The sequence below is a fragment of the Callorhinus ursinus genome, unplaced genomic scaffold (genome assembly GCF_003265705.2).
Source record: "Callorhinus ursinus isolate GAN/ISIS: 27379988/994484 unplaced genomic scaffold, GSC_fseal_2.0 scaffold21, whole genome shotgun sequence".
NCBI lineage: Eukaryota > Metazoa > Chordata > Mammalia > Carnivora > Otariidae > Callorhinus > Callorhinus ursinus.
In genome coordinates, this window is record NW_027397083.1 from 18,700,964 (window position 1) to 18,714,592 (window position 13,629).

Sequence of the window (13,629 nt, forward strand, 5' to 3'; positions counted from 1 at the left end):
AACTGCAAGGAATTCAGTATAGTTGGAGTGGGAAGCTGGAGAGGTAAGTAGACAGATAGTACCCTTTCTGTGGCATATTAGAAATACTAGATTTTATACTGAGGAAAACTGTAAAACTATAAGGAGAGTGGAAAATAGGAAAGAGGTCCACTTCTGGGCAGGAGGGCCAGGTGGAATCTCTTGCCCTAATGCAGGTGATTAATAATGAGGACCTCAATCAACTAAGGCAGTGGCTCTATGGGGTTAGAGGTGATTTCCCCACCCCCCCCAAGACATTTGGTAATGTTTGGAGAGAATTTTGGTTGTTCAAAGTAGGGGGTGCTACTGATAACTATTGGGGTAAGGATAGGGAAACTTCTAAACATCCTACAAAGCACAAGACCATCCCTCACAACAAAGAACTGTTGTGATATTAGTAGTGCCAAGATTGAGAAATCCTGAAGTAAGGGATTTAAGAAAGCATAAAGAGGATAGAGGTTAAGCAATTAGATTCCGTTGGATTTTATAACTGATTAGATATAGATGTGAGGTAGAAGGAGAGAACGATTTTAGGGTTCTAGCTCGGATAACTAGGAGGACAAAGGGTTAGGGAAAATAGAGACAAAGAATTAAATGTTAGATAAGTTTGAGACATCCCCAAGATGCGCAGTAAGCAGTTGGGAAAAAACAGGAGATGAGAAGAAAATAGAGAATCTTAATAAGAAATGTTTGTACCAGATTAGATTAGAATCTCTACAGATAAACTCTAAGAATCTGCATTTTTGGCAAGCAATTAGGTGATCTTGCAGCATGCCAAAATTTGAGAACAATAGTTTTCGGTCTCAGAAGAGAGGTCTGAGGAGCAGTGAGGTAGCCGGAACACTAGGGAAGAGCAGAGTCCCAAAAACCGTGGAAGGAGAGAGTTGAAAGCAGGGGTTTTATTAGTACAAGAGGTTGCTATAAAGCAGTACTGGTCATTAGAAGTATAATGCGAGTCACGTTTTCTAGTTGCAGTATCACAAAGGTAAAAAGAAGCAGGTGAAATTAATTTTAGAACTCTATTTTGTTTAACCCATTATATCTAAAACATTTAAACATATAATTCATATAAAATTAATAAGGTATGTTATATTCTTTTTTCATACAAAGTCCGAGAAAGCTGGTGGCCTTTCATACCTCTAGCACCTCTTAATTTGAACTAGCTACAACTCAGGTACTCAGTAGCTACATGTGGCTAGTGGCTACCACATTGGATAGCACAGCTGTAGAAGGTCAGGTAAGAAAAGAACTTAAGTGTAATCTTTAGCTATAGTAATAACGGTGCTCATAGATAGTGTGATAAGAACCCTTTCAATGAAGAAGCCGGAATATGCCCAGGTAAAGAATAGGAAGTTAGAGATGGTAACAACTACCATAAAGAACATTTTTGAGAATATTTGCTATTAATAATACAGTATGAGGGGCTTTTTTTTTGTCTTTTGAGTATGAATTTAAGATCAGATAGCATAATAAAGTTTTTTATGTAAGGTTTAACAGTAATATTTGAACTTCTGCTTGTGCAGAATTGCCTTCCCCCTGGATACAACTAGAAAATTGGGCATAATATATGAAGTGACTGTTTTCAGACATTGGGCAACAGACAATACGGAATTGTGATCCTTGAGAGAAGAGAAATAAGGTAAGTCCTACAATGACTCCAGCCTACTGCCTGGAGGGCAGAACAGGGAGGGAGTTTAACAGAGACCAGTGGTTTCACTGAATGGAGGGGACAGATGGGAATTGAGGGAAGCCATTGAGAAGATATCAGAGAGGAGGAAGTGGCACCGAGAGAGGTCTGTCTGCCCAGGTGTAGCTTTCCCCTTGTCCTTTGGCTGAGTATTGATCTGTGCAATGAAGACAAACTCCATGAGACCTGGCACCAAAAAGCAGTAGGCCAAACTCTTTCTGATGCTTGCACAGGGCTGGGAATAGTTTGTGTTCCCATCTGCCAGAGTAGAGAGACTGTAATACACACATTTTTACCAATCAAAACAAGAATAGTTGGAGGCTGGTCAACTTGCTCGCTCTGTCTTTCAGGTATCTCTGCTTAGGCTTGTTTGGTCTTCCACATAGAGTAGTAACCATAGGGTACCTGGATTTATTACATGGCTCAGAGCTCCCAGTGCTTGTGTTCCAGCAAGGTGAAAATTGCTTAGCCTTTTATGACTTATCCCCTGGAGTCATGAATTTCACTTGCACCTCATTCTGTTGGTTATATGCAAGTCATTGAGCTTGGTCCAGATTTAAGAGGTGGGAACATAGCTCCTACCTCTTGATGGGAGGAATATAAAAAAATTAGCAGATATGTTTAAAAACTGCATAAAATATCATAGTCTAGTACCAAATCTAATAACGACCATCATTTCAAAGTAGTTATGAATATAAATAATATTTCAAGATATGTTACAACTTTGATACAAAAAAAATCTGTGATTTCTGTTGGTGACTAAGTTTGAGGTATTGTAGACACAGTACTGCAACAGTACTAATAGTTACAGCAGTTCTGTGACACCAGCTGGGAGATAATGTCAGGTCCCACTGGTTAAGGGTTCAGTCCTACAAGACTGCCCCTTCCCCACTTCAGATGTTAATCAAAAGTGTTTCTGATCCACTGGCTATAAATCAGGTTCGATTAATTTGCTAGAGTAGCTCACAGAACTCAGGAAAACATTTTACTTAATAGATTGCCAGTTTATTAGAAAACGGTATAACAGGAAGCACTAGGTAAGAGATGCATAGGACAAGGTATGTAGGAAGAGGCACAGAGACCTTCCATGCCCTCTCTGGGGTACACCACTTTCCTAGAACCTTACATCTGTTCACCAACCTGGGAAATTTTCTGAACCTTGTGCTTTTGGGTTTTTAGGGAGGCTTCATTAAGTAGATATCATTGATTAAATCATTGGCCACCGGTGATTAGCTTAATCTCCAGCCCCATTTTCCTCCAAACTTTGTGGCTTTTTAATAGTCCCTTCATTAACATAAACTATGGTGTGGTTTAAGGGGCTTGTTATGAATCACAAAAGACACTTTTATCACACTGACCACTTAGGAAATTCCAAGTGTTTTAAATTCCTGCTAGGAAAGGAGACCAAGACCAAATATAAATTTCTTGTTATAAATTACAGTATCACAATATCACAGTACCCTTCACATATATATGCATATATCTCATTAATACACACACACACACACACACACACACACACACACATACACACATACACACATATAGAAAGTACCTGGCACACAGTAAGCCCTCAGTAACTGGTAGCTATAATTACTCTTGCTACTATTTATGAACCTCTAATTATATCTGGAAACACTGGAGTGATCAGCTCACATATGTTCTATCATTCGTGACATGCTATGTTCTAATCTTGAAAGATGGATATTAACCTGAGTTATTATTTGTTGTTATTTGAACCTGTATCTTCTGACTTTCCTCTCACCACTTTGTACCCTCTTTCCTTGCAACAATATTTAAGAGTCGTTTGATTTAAAGAAATGCGATATAGGGAATTTAACGACTGGACAGTAGGACAGATTGAAGCTGCATTTTTAGCTTCTGATTTTTCTCATTTGAAGCAAAGCTTTCAGACTGTTGTGGGGGTGGTGTGGGGGAAGGAAATGCAGATCTGTTCACAGCTGCTACTCAAAATACTAGCCATATAACCAGGAGAGAATTTGGCTCAAATTAAAATCCCTGGGCTCTTCATTGCCTTTATAATCATTATTGTATCAATTAAGATTCGTTTGCATGTCCACAGTGTGTTTGGCACTACATCAAGGAAGGAAGCTGATGATCACAGAAACAGTTTCGACCATTTTGCTTATGTCTGAGAATGACCCAAATGGTATAAAGAAAAAGCAGAAATAAATCATTAAAATTTTGTAATTCAACAGCACTTGGAATCATAAAATATTAGAACTGGAAAAGGATCCAACAATCCTGTTGCACAGCTTCTTTATTTAGAGGTTGATAAAACTCAGCTCCAGAAATAGTAATATTATACAACCAATACATAAGTGACAATTAGTAAAGGTTACACAACCAGTAAGTGATAGGGAAAGCCAAGACTCCTACCCATGTCATCTAACTCAAAATGCAGTTTCCCCTGCTTTATCAGCCTACACCACAATCTATGAGTAAGAATCATATTCTTAGAAAACCAGAAAATATAATATTACATATAACTCTCTTTTGAATTACTCTCTTGGAAAATTAGGAGTCAAGCCTTTTGAGTCTACATGTTTTCTATATTGGCCATTATTAATGAGAGAAGTGAGTACTGATGGTTTTGGTGGGGATATTTTGACCTGAGAGGGCTTATTTAGATGAACAATATGAACAGTTCTAAATATTTTTAGGGATTATATGAGAGAACCCTCATTAGGCCTTTGGGCAGATCTTTGAAGAGCAATATGCCTAGGAGCCAGCAGAGGGAGAGCAGAACATTGTTTTGCCAATTTTTACCAAGTTCCTCCTTGCTGTTTTACCTTTTGTTCATTTTTTTGCACATATTCGATATATTCCTTGATGGTGATGAGAAAAATACTACCTTTTCCTGCTTTTCGGGGGAGGATAGAGACTGCCTCTATCAATGAATTGGGGTTTTATTTAACTTATTTTTCAACAGGCTATCAAATGAGCTGGGTTTGGAAAGTCCTTAAGCATATTAGGGATTTGTGTGGCTTTCACGTGCTTTTCTGCATAATATTGGGTAACTTAAGTGATTTTAAATATACGTAATCAAATATATAGATTATCTTTTAATAATTACTTCTAAGAGAAACTAACAATGTAATAAAATTTGGAATTCTCTAATTAGTCACTTGATTTTGCTCTGTAAAAGGATGAATGTAAATTGAGCCCAGAGAAAGTTTGAAATGATGACTTTTTACATCTAGAGTTTTAGAAATAAAGTCCACATGTCAGCTGAAGTAATCATCTACTCATTTTTCCAGAAATCTCCAGTAAATTTATACCTTCATTATTGCTTTGTTTTTGTATCTTCAGAGTTTGGGGTATAAAACTGAAGGTGATACACACTTGTCCTCACTGAGTTCTTGGGAGATCGACACAGAAACAGATCATTGAAAAATGTAATGACAGTATGAGACAATGAGGCATATGGGTGGGGCAGTAAGAGCGCATGGAATGCAAGCATCCAACCCAATAAGATCTGGAGTGAGTCCTGGAGGAGGGCCACCTGAGCTAAGACATAAAGGAACAGTAGGAATGTATTCTATTCAATGCATTTTTAAATCTTCCCTCCCATATCCACATGGTTATGTTGAGAGCAGCCATTCAGTAAACTATTACTCTGCATTCCTAGGCTAAACATTTTTGATTCACAAGTGGTCACCTTCAACATGCTGGGTTGATCAGTGTCCCTCCCTAGGATTTTTCAACACTGGACCCAGTGAAACTGGAGAACTGTCAGCTACTTTGTTTTCTGCCTTTTGTTAGAGGAAAACAACCATAATAACTTTGACATTGCATTGACACATATAAGTTGAGGCACAGACAAACTCTGGAGAGAGTGCGTCCTCCCAGCATTCAAGGCTCTGGCTCTCTTGTTGCCCACAGTTTATGTGCAGCTACTTCCCTGTTCTGTTTCATGAGACACCCCAGTAGCCATATAAGTTTCTCTTTTTTCTTAAACTAGTATGAGTTGACTTTCTTTTCTTTGAATCCCAGCTGGTATAAAGAGTTACCAAGGCAGAGAGAGGGTGAAGGACATTTCAGGGGCTGCAAGAGCAAAAACATTGAAACATTAAAAAGCATGGCCTGTATAGAGAAATATAAATAGTTCAGTATTGTTAAGACATAAATGAAAGAGAGAAAGAATGCTAACAGATGAAGTGGGAAATCTGTCATTTTAGGGAATTTAACTTTACCCTGAAGGCAATGAAGACCCATAGAATAGTTTGCACAGTGACATTGTGATATCTGTGGTTTAGATGGCTTACTCTGCCAGGAGTTTCTTCACATTTCTTTCCTCTGGGGGCCTATGATGTGCTGACTTTTTATGACTTCACTGAATTACTTTGTAACAGTGTGTCTTCCCCTCCATTCTGAAAGTACCACTAGAGCAGGGGCCATATCTACTTTGTTCATCATGAATTCTCAAAATAATTAAATGAGGTAATTTCTTTCCATGTTAGTACCTGGAACACAGGGTTATACAATAAAAATTTGCTAAGTCAATAAATGAGTAAATAGTGATGAGATAGAGGAAATAAATTCATGATAATTTTGGAAATAGATCTTGATGAGTTTGATAAAACTAGCTATATATATTGAGCACTTATACATTAAGCGGGAGGCTGAGGGTTTTGCATGCATTACCTTATTTCATCTTCATAACCATTCTCTGTGTAATGTGTATCACACTTTCCCCCATTTTACAGATGGAGGAAAAAAAGAACCTTAAAGAGACTGAGAACTAGGTCGAACCATATGAATTTGCCATCTAGTAACTTGCTGGTGTAGGTAATGCATTATAAGCAGAGACCTATTCAGTACTAATCTCTAAATTACCATACTATATTATACATAGATGTGAAGAGGGGGAGTGAAGAATGATTCCCAGCTTTCTATCATAGATGAATGATGGTGTCTCCAGCTGAAGCAGAGAATACAGAGTAGGGATACTTCCAGCGGAGATGATGAATTTGATATGGGACATATAGAGAATGAGGCCTGTGGGATGACCACAAGACAATGTCCAGCTGCAAGTTAATGTATGAGTTTTAAAACTCTATTGCTGAAGAATTGGATTCATGGTTCATGAAGTTTCAGTTAAATAAAGATATTAGGTGGGGTCTAACAAGGAAAGTATGCTGTTTAAGATGAGTACTGGGTAGAAGCCAGACCTTGGGAAATATTAGGAGACACTAGAGTGATTGATCAAGACTAGAGAACCCTGAGAGTATGGTGCCATGGGGAAAAAGGGAAATAGGGAATTTAGGAAGAAGGAAATAGGAAGGCAGGAACAATCTATAGTGTCATTTGCAGCAGAGAGTTCCTGTGAAATGTATACTGTCCATTGGGTTTGACAGCCAGGAGTTTATTGTTGATCGAAAAAAACAATATTAATAAAATTGTTTGGTAGAAGCCAAACTACATATGGTTGAAAAATGATTGGAAAGTACAGCCAAGAAGAATAAATAATATTTTCAAATGTCTTCAGTGAGGAGAAGAGAGGTCAGACATTAGATGAAGACTCTGAGAGAAAAGAGACATTTTTATTTTTAGGAAGAGAGAGACAATTGAGGATCTTTACCAGCTGTGGGAAAGAAGCCTGTGGAGAGATTGAAGGTATCCAGGAGAGGATATTGGAGAAAATGACTCACAAAGGAGAGAGGGAATAAGATAAAGTTTATAGATGGAGGAGTTCACTTTTAGGAGTTGGGACATTGAACTTCGGAGCTTAAAAGAAAGTTAAGTGGAGATATATGTGAATGTGTGCATAGAAGGAGAATTTTGAGAGACATCATGTTTGATGGGCTTGATTCTCTTGATTTAACAGGAAGCTTTGAGTAGGAGCTTTAGAAGAAATTATAGAATAGTCATTATTTGATATGGGATTGCAGACTGACTGAAGATGAGTAAAGGATTGAAACTAAATGAGAGTTCAGCCAAGGTGAGAGATCACATTTGATAAGGGTAACAATTAGTACGGTTTTGAGTATTCTCAGTGTTCAGCTTTCTAGTTGACTGAGGAGTAAAGACAGACCATCACATTGATCCACCATTTAAATTTTACTGGGTCAATTGTGTCTGGACAGTTGTACAAATGAATCAAGGATGCTCATGTAATAGCACTTTAAAGGATATTACTTCAGAAGTTTGGACTAAAGTGTAAAGAGATAGCTATTAGATAAAAAAAAATGAGATGGGATATTAACCATATTCAGATTCTCAAAAGAAATAACCCAAAGCTAATTTCATGGCTATTAATAAGAAAAGAAGAAACAGTCACTTATAAATATAAAAGGATCAAAATAAACTGGTGAGGATTAGGGAAGATATTTCTTGGGAGAAAGCTGCTTCTCTGCTCCATTATATTCACAAGGTGGACGAGTCGGTGATACTTTGTCCTGCACCAGAAACTTACATGGGTGAGTGCTCTCAAAGATTATTTAAAGAGCTTAATAGAGTAAATAATGAACTAATGCTTGACTCCCACCTTGAAAATCTAGAAGACATAAGAAGGCATGAGAAGCTGATAAGCTACTTTGGTAGTAGGGTGCTTGCCTTTTCTATTCATCACTGTACTGGAGGTTGTAACCAGTGCAAGGAAGAAAATAAAAAGACAAAAAAAAAAAAGATAAAAAAAGAAAGAAAATAAAAAGACATACAGATTAGAAAGGAAGAAGTAAAACTTTATTTTTGGACAATGTGTTTACCCATGTAGAAAATCCTACAGATTCTGTAAAATCACTACAAGAATTAATAAGTTAAGCAAAGGCTCAAAACATCAATATAGAAAGTTAATTGTATCTCTATACACTAGGAAAGAATTACCGGGAACCCAAAACAAAACAAAACAACCTAGATAGCAATGTACAGTATAATGAGATTCTCTTTCTCCCTTAGAAATTTATAAAAATGTAGATAAGATTGGTATGAATGGAAGTATTGTGTAAGCTAATGAAGCTTCTAGATCTGAGATGGCATAGGAGCAAGCTGATGTGAACAAATTCAGGAGTAGAGGCAGAGAGAGGAGAAAGCATACTGTAGAAATCATGAAGGTAGTTCTGGGAGCCTGGTGGGCTGAGTCAAAGCAGAGATATGTGTTCTCAATAACCAAAAAGAAATTGTGGATTAAAAAGCAAACCCACACTTTTTTGTAATATGTCACTGGGTTCAAGAAAAGGAAAGTTAAAGCTAGAGCAATAAACTTACCAGCTGATGCTCTGGTATCTTGAAGGAGGGGAGCTGCTGACTGAATATAGCACCTAGGAACTAAAGGCTATAGTGTCAAAGATTTCTTGGGGACAGAAGACAAGCTTTGGCTTGTGTGAGGCAGAAAGTCAGAACTGAAGTCCCTGCATAAAGTCAGGAACTTGGAATGCTCTCTTTCAGTGAAAAGGGAATTAGAACAACTAAGCACTAAAACTAAAAACTAATAAAAGTTCCCCTGATAAATCAAAGCTCCAAGATTTTTCCATATATAGATGTGAAGTCTCATTTGACATTCTTCCTAGGATTTTGATATGAATGCTTATCTTTCACACCAGTGAAATCCTAGGATGTCCAGTAGCAGTAAAACTCTTTGTAGCAATACTTCCAACAGTCCAGGGCAATAAGGGACTCTCAAGAAGAGTTAGTGACTAAAACTTATAAATCACAGAAGAAAATAATTCACCATGAATTAGACATAGTGAAGAAGAAAATCAGATCTTTAAGAACTTGAGAAAATACAACAATCTGAGAAATACTATACAGTAACTATGCTTAACATTATTGACAAAAGAAGGAGTAAAAATCAAAAGGAAAGAATAGGGTATTTGATATTAGAATGCGTGAATTTGAGAAATAATTGAAAATGACTCTTAGAAATAAAATTATTGAAATTAAAAATTTGATGGAAGTGTTAAGTGATGGGTCATAGTAAAAATGAGAATGACTGAACTCTGGGAAAGAGTTGAGAAAACCAAAATGCAGCGAAGATAAATAAAATGAAAACTAGGGAAAAGAAGGTTAAGACATAGAGGATAAACTGATGGGGTGAGCATTTGTTTAACATAATGAGCGTTCTAGAGGGAAAGGAGGGAGAGTGGATAGGAGAGGTGGTATTTAAAGAACTTCCTATAATTGAAAGTGTGATGGTCCTAAATAGCACATAGTAATTTTTTTCCTGTCTGACAATCTTTGTTTTTCTATTAAAGTATAGATTCTTTTTGTAATTAACAGTTACTGATCTACTTGGGTGTATACTATTATACTCTCTGTTTGCCTCATTTGTTCTATGTTGCTTTTTTCTCCTTTGCTGGATTAATCAAATATTTTTGTTATCCTTTCTCTTTAAAGCATGGATTAGAATTATGCATCAAAAACTAATGATGTAATGTATGGTGATTAACATAACAATAAAAATTATTTTAATAAGTAAATAAATAAATAAATAAGCTAAAAAAAGAAAAAAGAGTATTTGTAAGCACTAAAAAAAAGAATTATGCATTCTATTAGTGCATCTAATACATGCATTCATTAGAATTATACATTCTATTAGTGTTTAAAGTTGTGATGTCCAATAGAGTAGTTATTAGGTACATATGGCTATTTAAATTTAAATGTGAATATAAATTAGTGACAATAAAATTTTAAAATTTCAGTTCTTCAGGTCAGGTACCCAATAGCCATATGTGTGCAGTATTGGACAGCTCACATATAGAACTTTTCCATCACTGCAGAAAGTTCTATTGGATAGTATTGATCTAGATAATCCAAAGGTCTGTTTATATCATCTGGGCTTTCTGTTTGTCTTGTTTCTTGGTATGTCTTGTCATCTTTCATTAAACGAATCTGATTGTGGGGTGCCTGGCTGGCTCAGTTGGTAGAGCATGTGACTCTTAATCTCAGGGTGGTGAGTTGAAGCCCCATGTTGGGTGTGGAACCCACTTTAAAAAAAATTAAAAATTAAAAAAAATAAAACCTATTGTATATGAAAAATTGCAAAGTTTCTAGACGCTTTTATCTAACCTCAGAAAGGGTTCACTCTCTTCTCTGTTAGGAAGCTAGGGTCAGGTCGTCTTCATTTGATCAACAACTGAATTGCCATGAATCACCTGTGTTGCACTTTTTATTAAGATTAATATACAACTGGTTTGTTACCACTCTTGGGGATATAACCCTCCAAGAATTTTAACTGAGAGGCTGGGGTGTTCAATAGGACCCCTCCTTTTTGCTGGGTCATATACTCTTACTTTTGTACTTTATACTCTTACTTTACTTTTGTTTTCAACACCATATTTTTAAGTGGCATTCTACTTAGTACTAAACCATTTGCTTTGTGTATCTTAAAAAATTTGACTGTGGCTCAGGCTTGCCTTGTGCCTCTCCTTGTTCTTGCTATATTGGTGATCCTGGAATCTATGTTTTTGTCTTTTCTGTCCTGTGAGATTACCAAAAACTCTTTCAGCTATTCTGCCTTTTAGCAACTACACCCCGACCAGATTCTTAGCCTTCTACCCAGAACTAAGAATTTGAAAATTCCCCAAGAGACACTTGCTCACTCATCTCTCTCTGTATCCCCTTTCTTTAGGATCTTGATCCCTTAAGTCCTGGTTGCCTCAGCAGTTTTCAGTGCTTTCAGAGATTTTTTTTTAATCTTTTTTTCCCATTTTTTTCTTCATGTGAGCATTCATTTGTTTGCTACAGGCTATGCTACTATAGATGGAAATAGAATTCCTTCCACTTCACTTGCAGTCATGGTTGATTCTGGTGCAAGCTTTACTAATATTCATAGGAGACTCACTTTATTATTACCATTATTTCCATATAGTTATGTCTCTTTCTATGGTATCAAAATGACTGCTACTATGCTTGTATCTGTAAGCCCTTAATGAAATATTGGGGATGTATTGGAAAAACTCATATGATTTAATGAGGATTTAATTTTTTTGGCAAGCTTCTGAGAGCAATAACAAGTACCATTTATCAATCACCTATCAAATGCCTTCTGTGTTAGATATATGTTTCTTCTAATTATTAACAATTCTGCAGCATATGTAATATTGTTACAACTTTACTAATAAGAGAACCAGGGCTCAAAATGGTTAAATAACTTCCCTTTGGAAAATCCAGGTCTGATTTTAAAGGCCTCAGCATCATTTCCCACTTATTCTTGAGAATGTAGCAAAAGCCTAGGAAGACTCTGTTCTTCACATTCCCTCACACTTAGCTGTAGTCACTTGCTATAATTCAATCCAGCCTTGCTAGGTGATATCCCAAAGCAGTAAAAATAGAAATAGTGACAACAGGTCATGCTTGTTATACTGAGAGGCTCCAAAATCATTTTTAATGAGCTAAGCCTACAAGGATTAGTAACAGCCTAATAACCACCAGCATGTTCTCTGCTTCAGGCAAAGTTTAGTTGGCTGGACATAGATGGGCAAATCACAGATGAAGACTCTTTTTATTAAATACCTTAGCAGTGACATGGCATTTGTTATCTATCGTAGCTATTTTAAGCTGAGAGTACCATGCAGAGCCAAGTAGAAGATGCTGGGCATTAACTTTTGTTTTACCTGGTGGCTTGGAAGATAGTTCTATGACCCTGAAAATAGGACCTGAAAACTTCTCCCTAGATCCTTACTTCCATGCAGATTCCAGACTACCCATCACTGGTCTTCTTATTCCCTAGCCTCCTAGTGCTCTTATTAATCCTATTCTTTGTGATGTTTTATTCTAATCTGAAATAGAATGGTGGGAAATCAAATTATGGTTGTGGGTACCCTGTAGTTCCTAAGTCAGATGTTGGCAAAGTGATAGTTGGGGAATGATTCTAATTGATTGAGAACCAGAGGATTTATTTTAGACTGTAACTCTGTCTAGAAACATTTGGAAATGGAGGAGTCTAGGTATTACAAAAAAAGAATCTAATCTTATGAATGGTTATTAGAAACAGATTTGTAGTTCAGAGAATACTCCTAAATCATTTCTTTCTTGTTGCCATTGGGTCCCCTTTCAGTCCCAACTGTCCAGGATCCTGTAGAATTTATTCGGCAGAAGCAGTACCCTACTCCATGTACCTCTGTTCGAGTGATCTGCTTACCAAGCATATTAGGAAATCCCCCTTAGGAAACAGCAGTGGCCTCAGGCCAGCAGTTGCCGTAGCAGCCTGTGTTCCCACCTGCTCCGACACTGTGGCACTGTGTTGTCTGAGATCTCTGCGGCTATCCTGTGGAACCCTGGTACTTCTCTCAAGCTTTACGAAACCTTCACTACTTTTCCTTGCATGACAGGTCTCTGTCCTGTCTGTCATGGGAGTTCTGCCAATTTTAATATGATTATGGTATAAACAGTAAAATGATTTAAAAATGAAAAAAAAATCATCAGATAAGCACCAAGAAATATCTTCTTTTTCAGTGTCTTGACCTCTGTCCTTTCATTGCTTCTGTTCTCTCCCTTCTTCACACTCTACTGGGTTCTGGTAAATTTTGCTGCCCCAGAAAACCTATTTGACTCCGTATTTGAATAGCAATGGTAAACCTTTATTTCCTTAAATGGACCACTTATAAGGCAAAAGAAAATCTTTTTGAATGGTAAGTCAGTCCTAGAGCATTAACATTGTTGCATTTTTATGGGAGGAGGTCACCCTCTGTGCATCAGAGATAAGAGTGGAAAGTGATGGGGTAAAGGTCACAGAGACCCCTCTGTTCCAGGATTATTAATAAAGAGAGTAGGCATGGCATGACATACAGGAAAAGATTTTAAGAAGGGTTCAAAGATGGATTGGTGTATAACTCTAGGGAAACAACACATCCATTTATTGTGTTTATTAATCGTGTAATCTGTATCAGGCATTGGGTTAGGGAAAAAAAGATATGTATTTGATAAATAAAATACATGTGGTTCCTGCCTTGCTTAATACA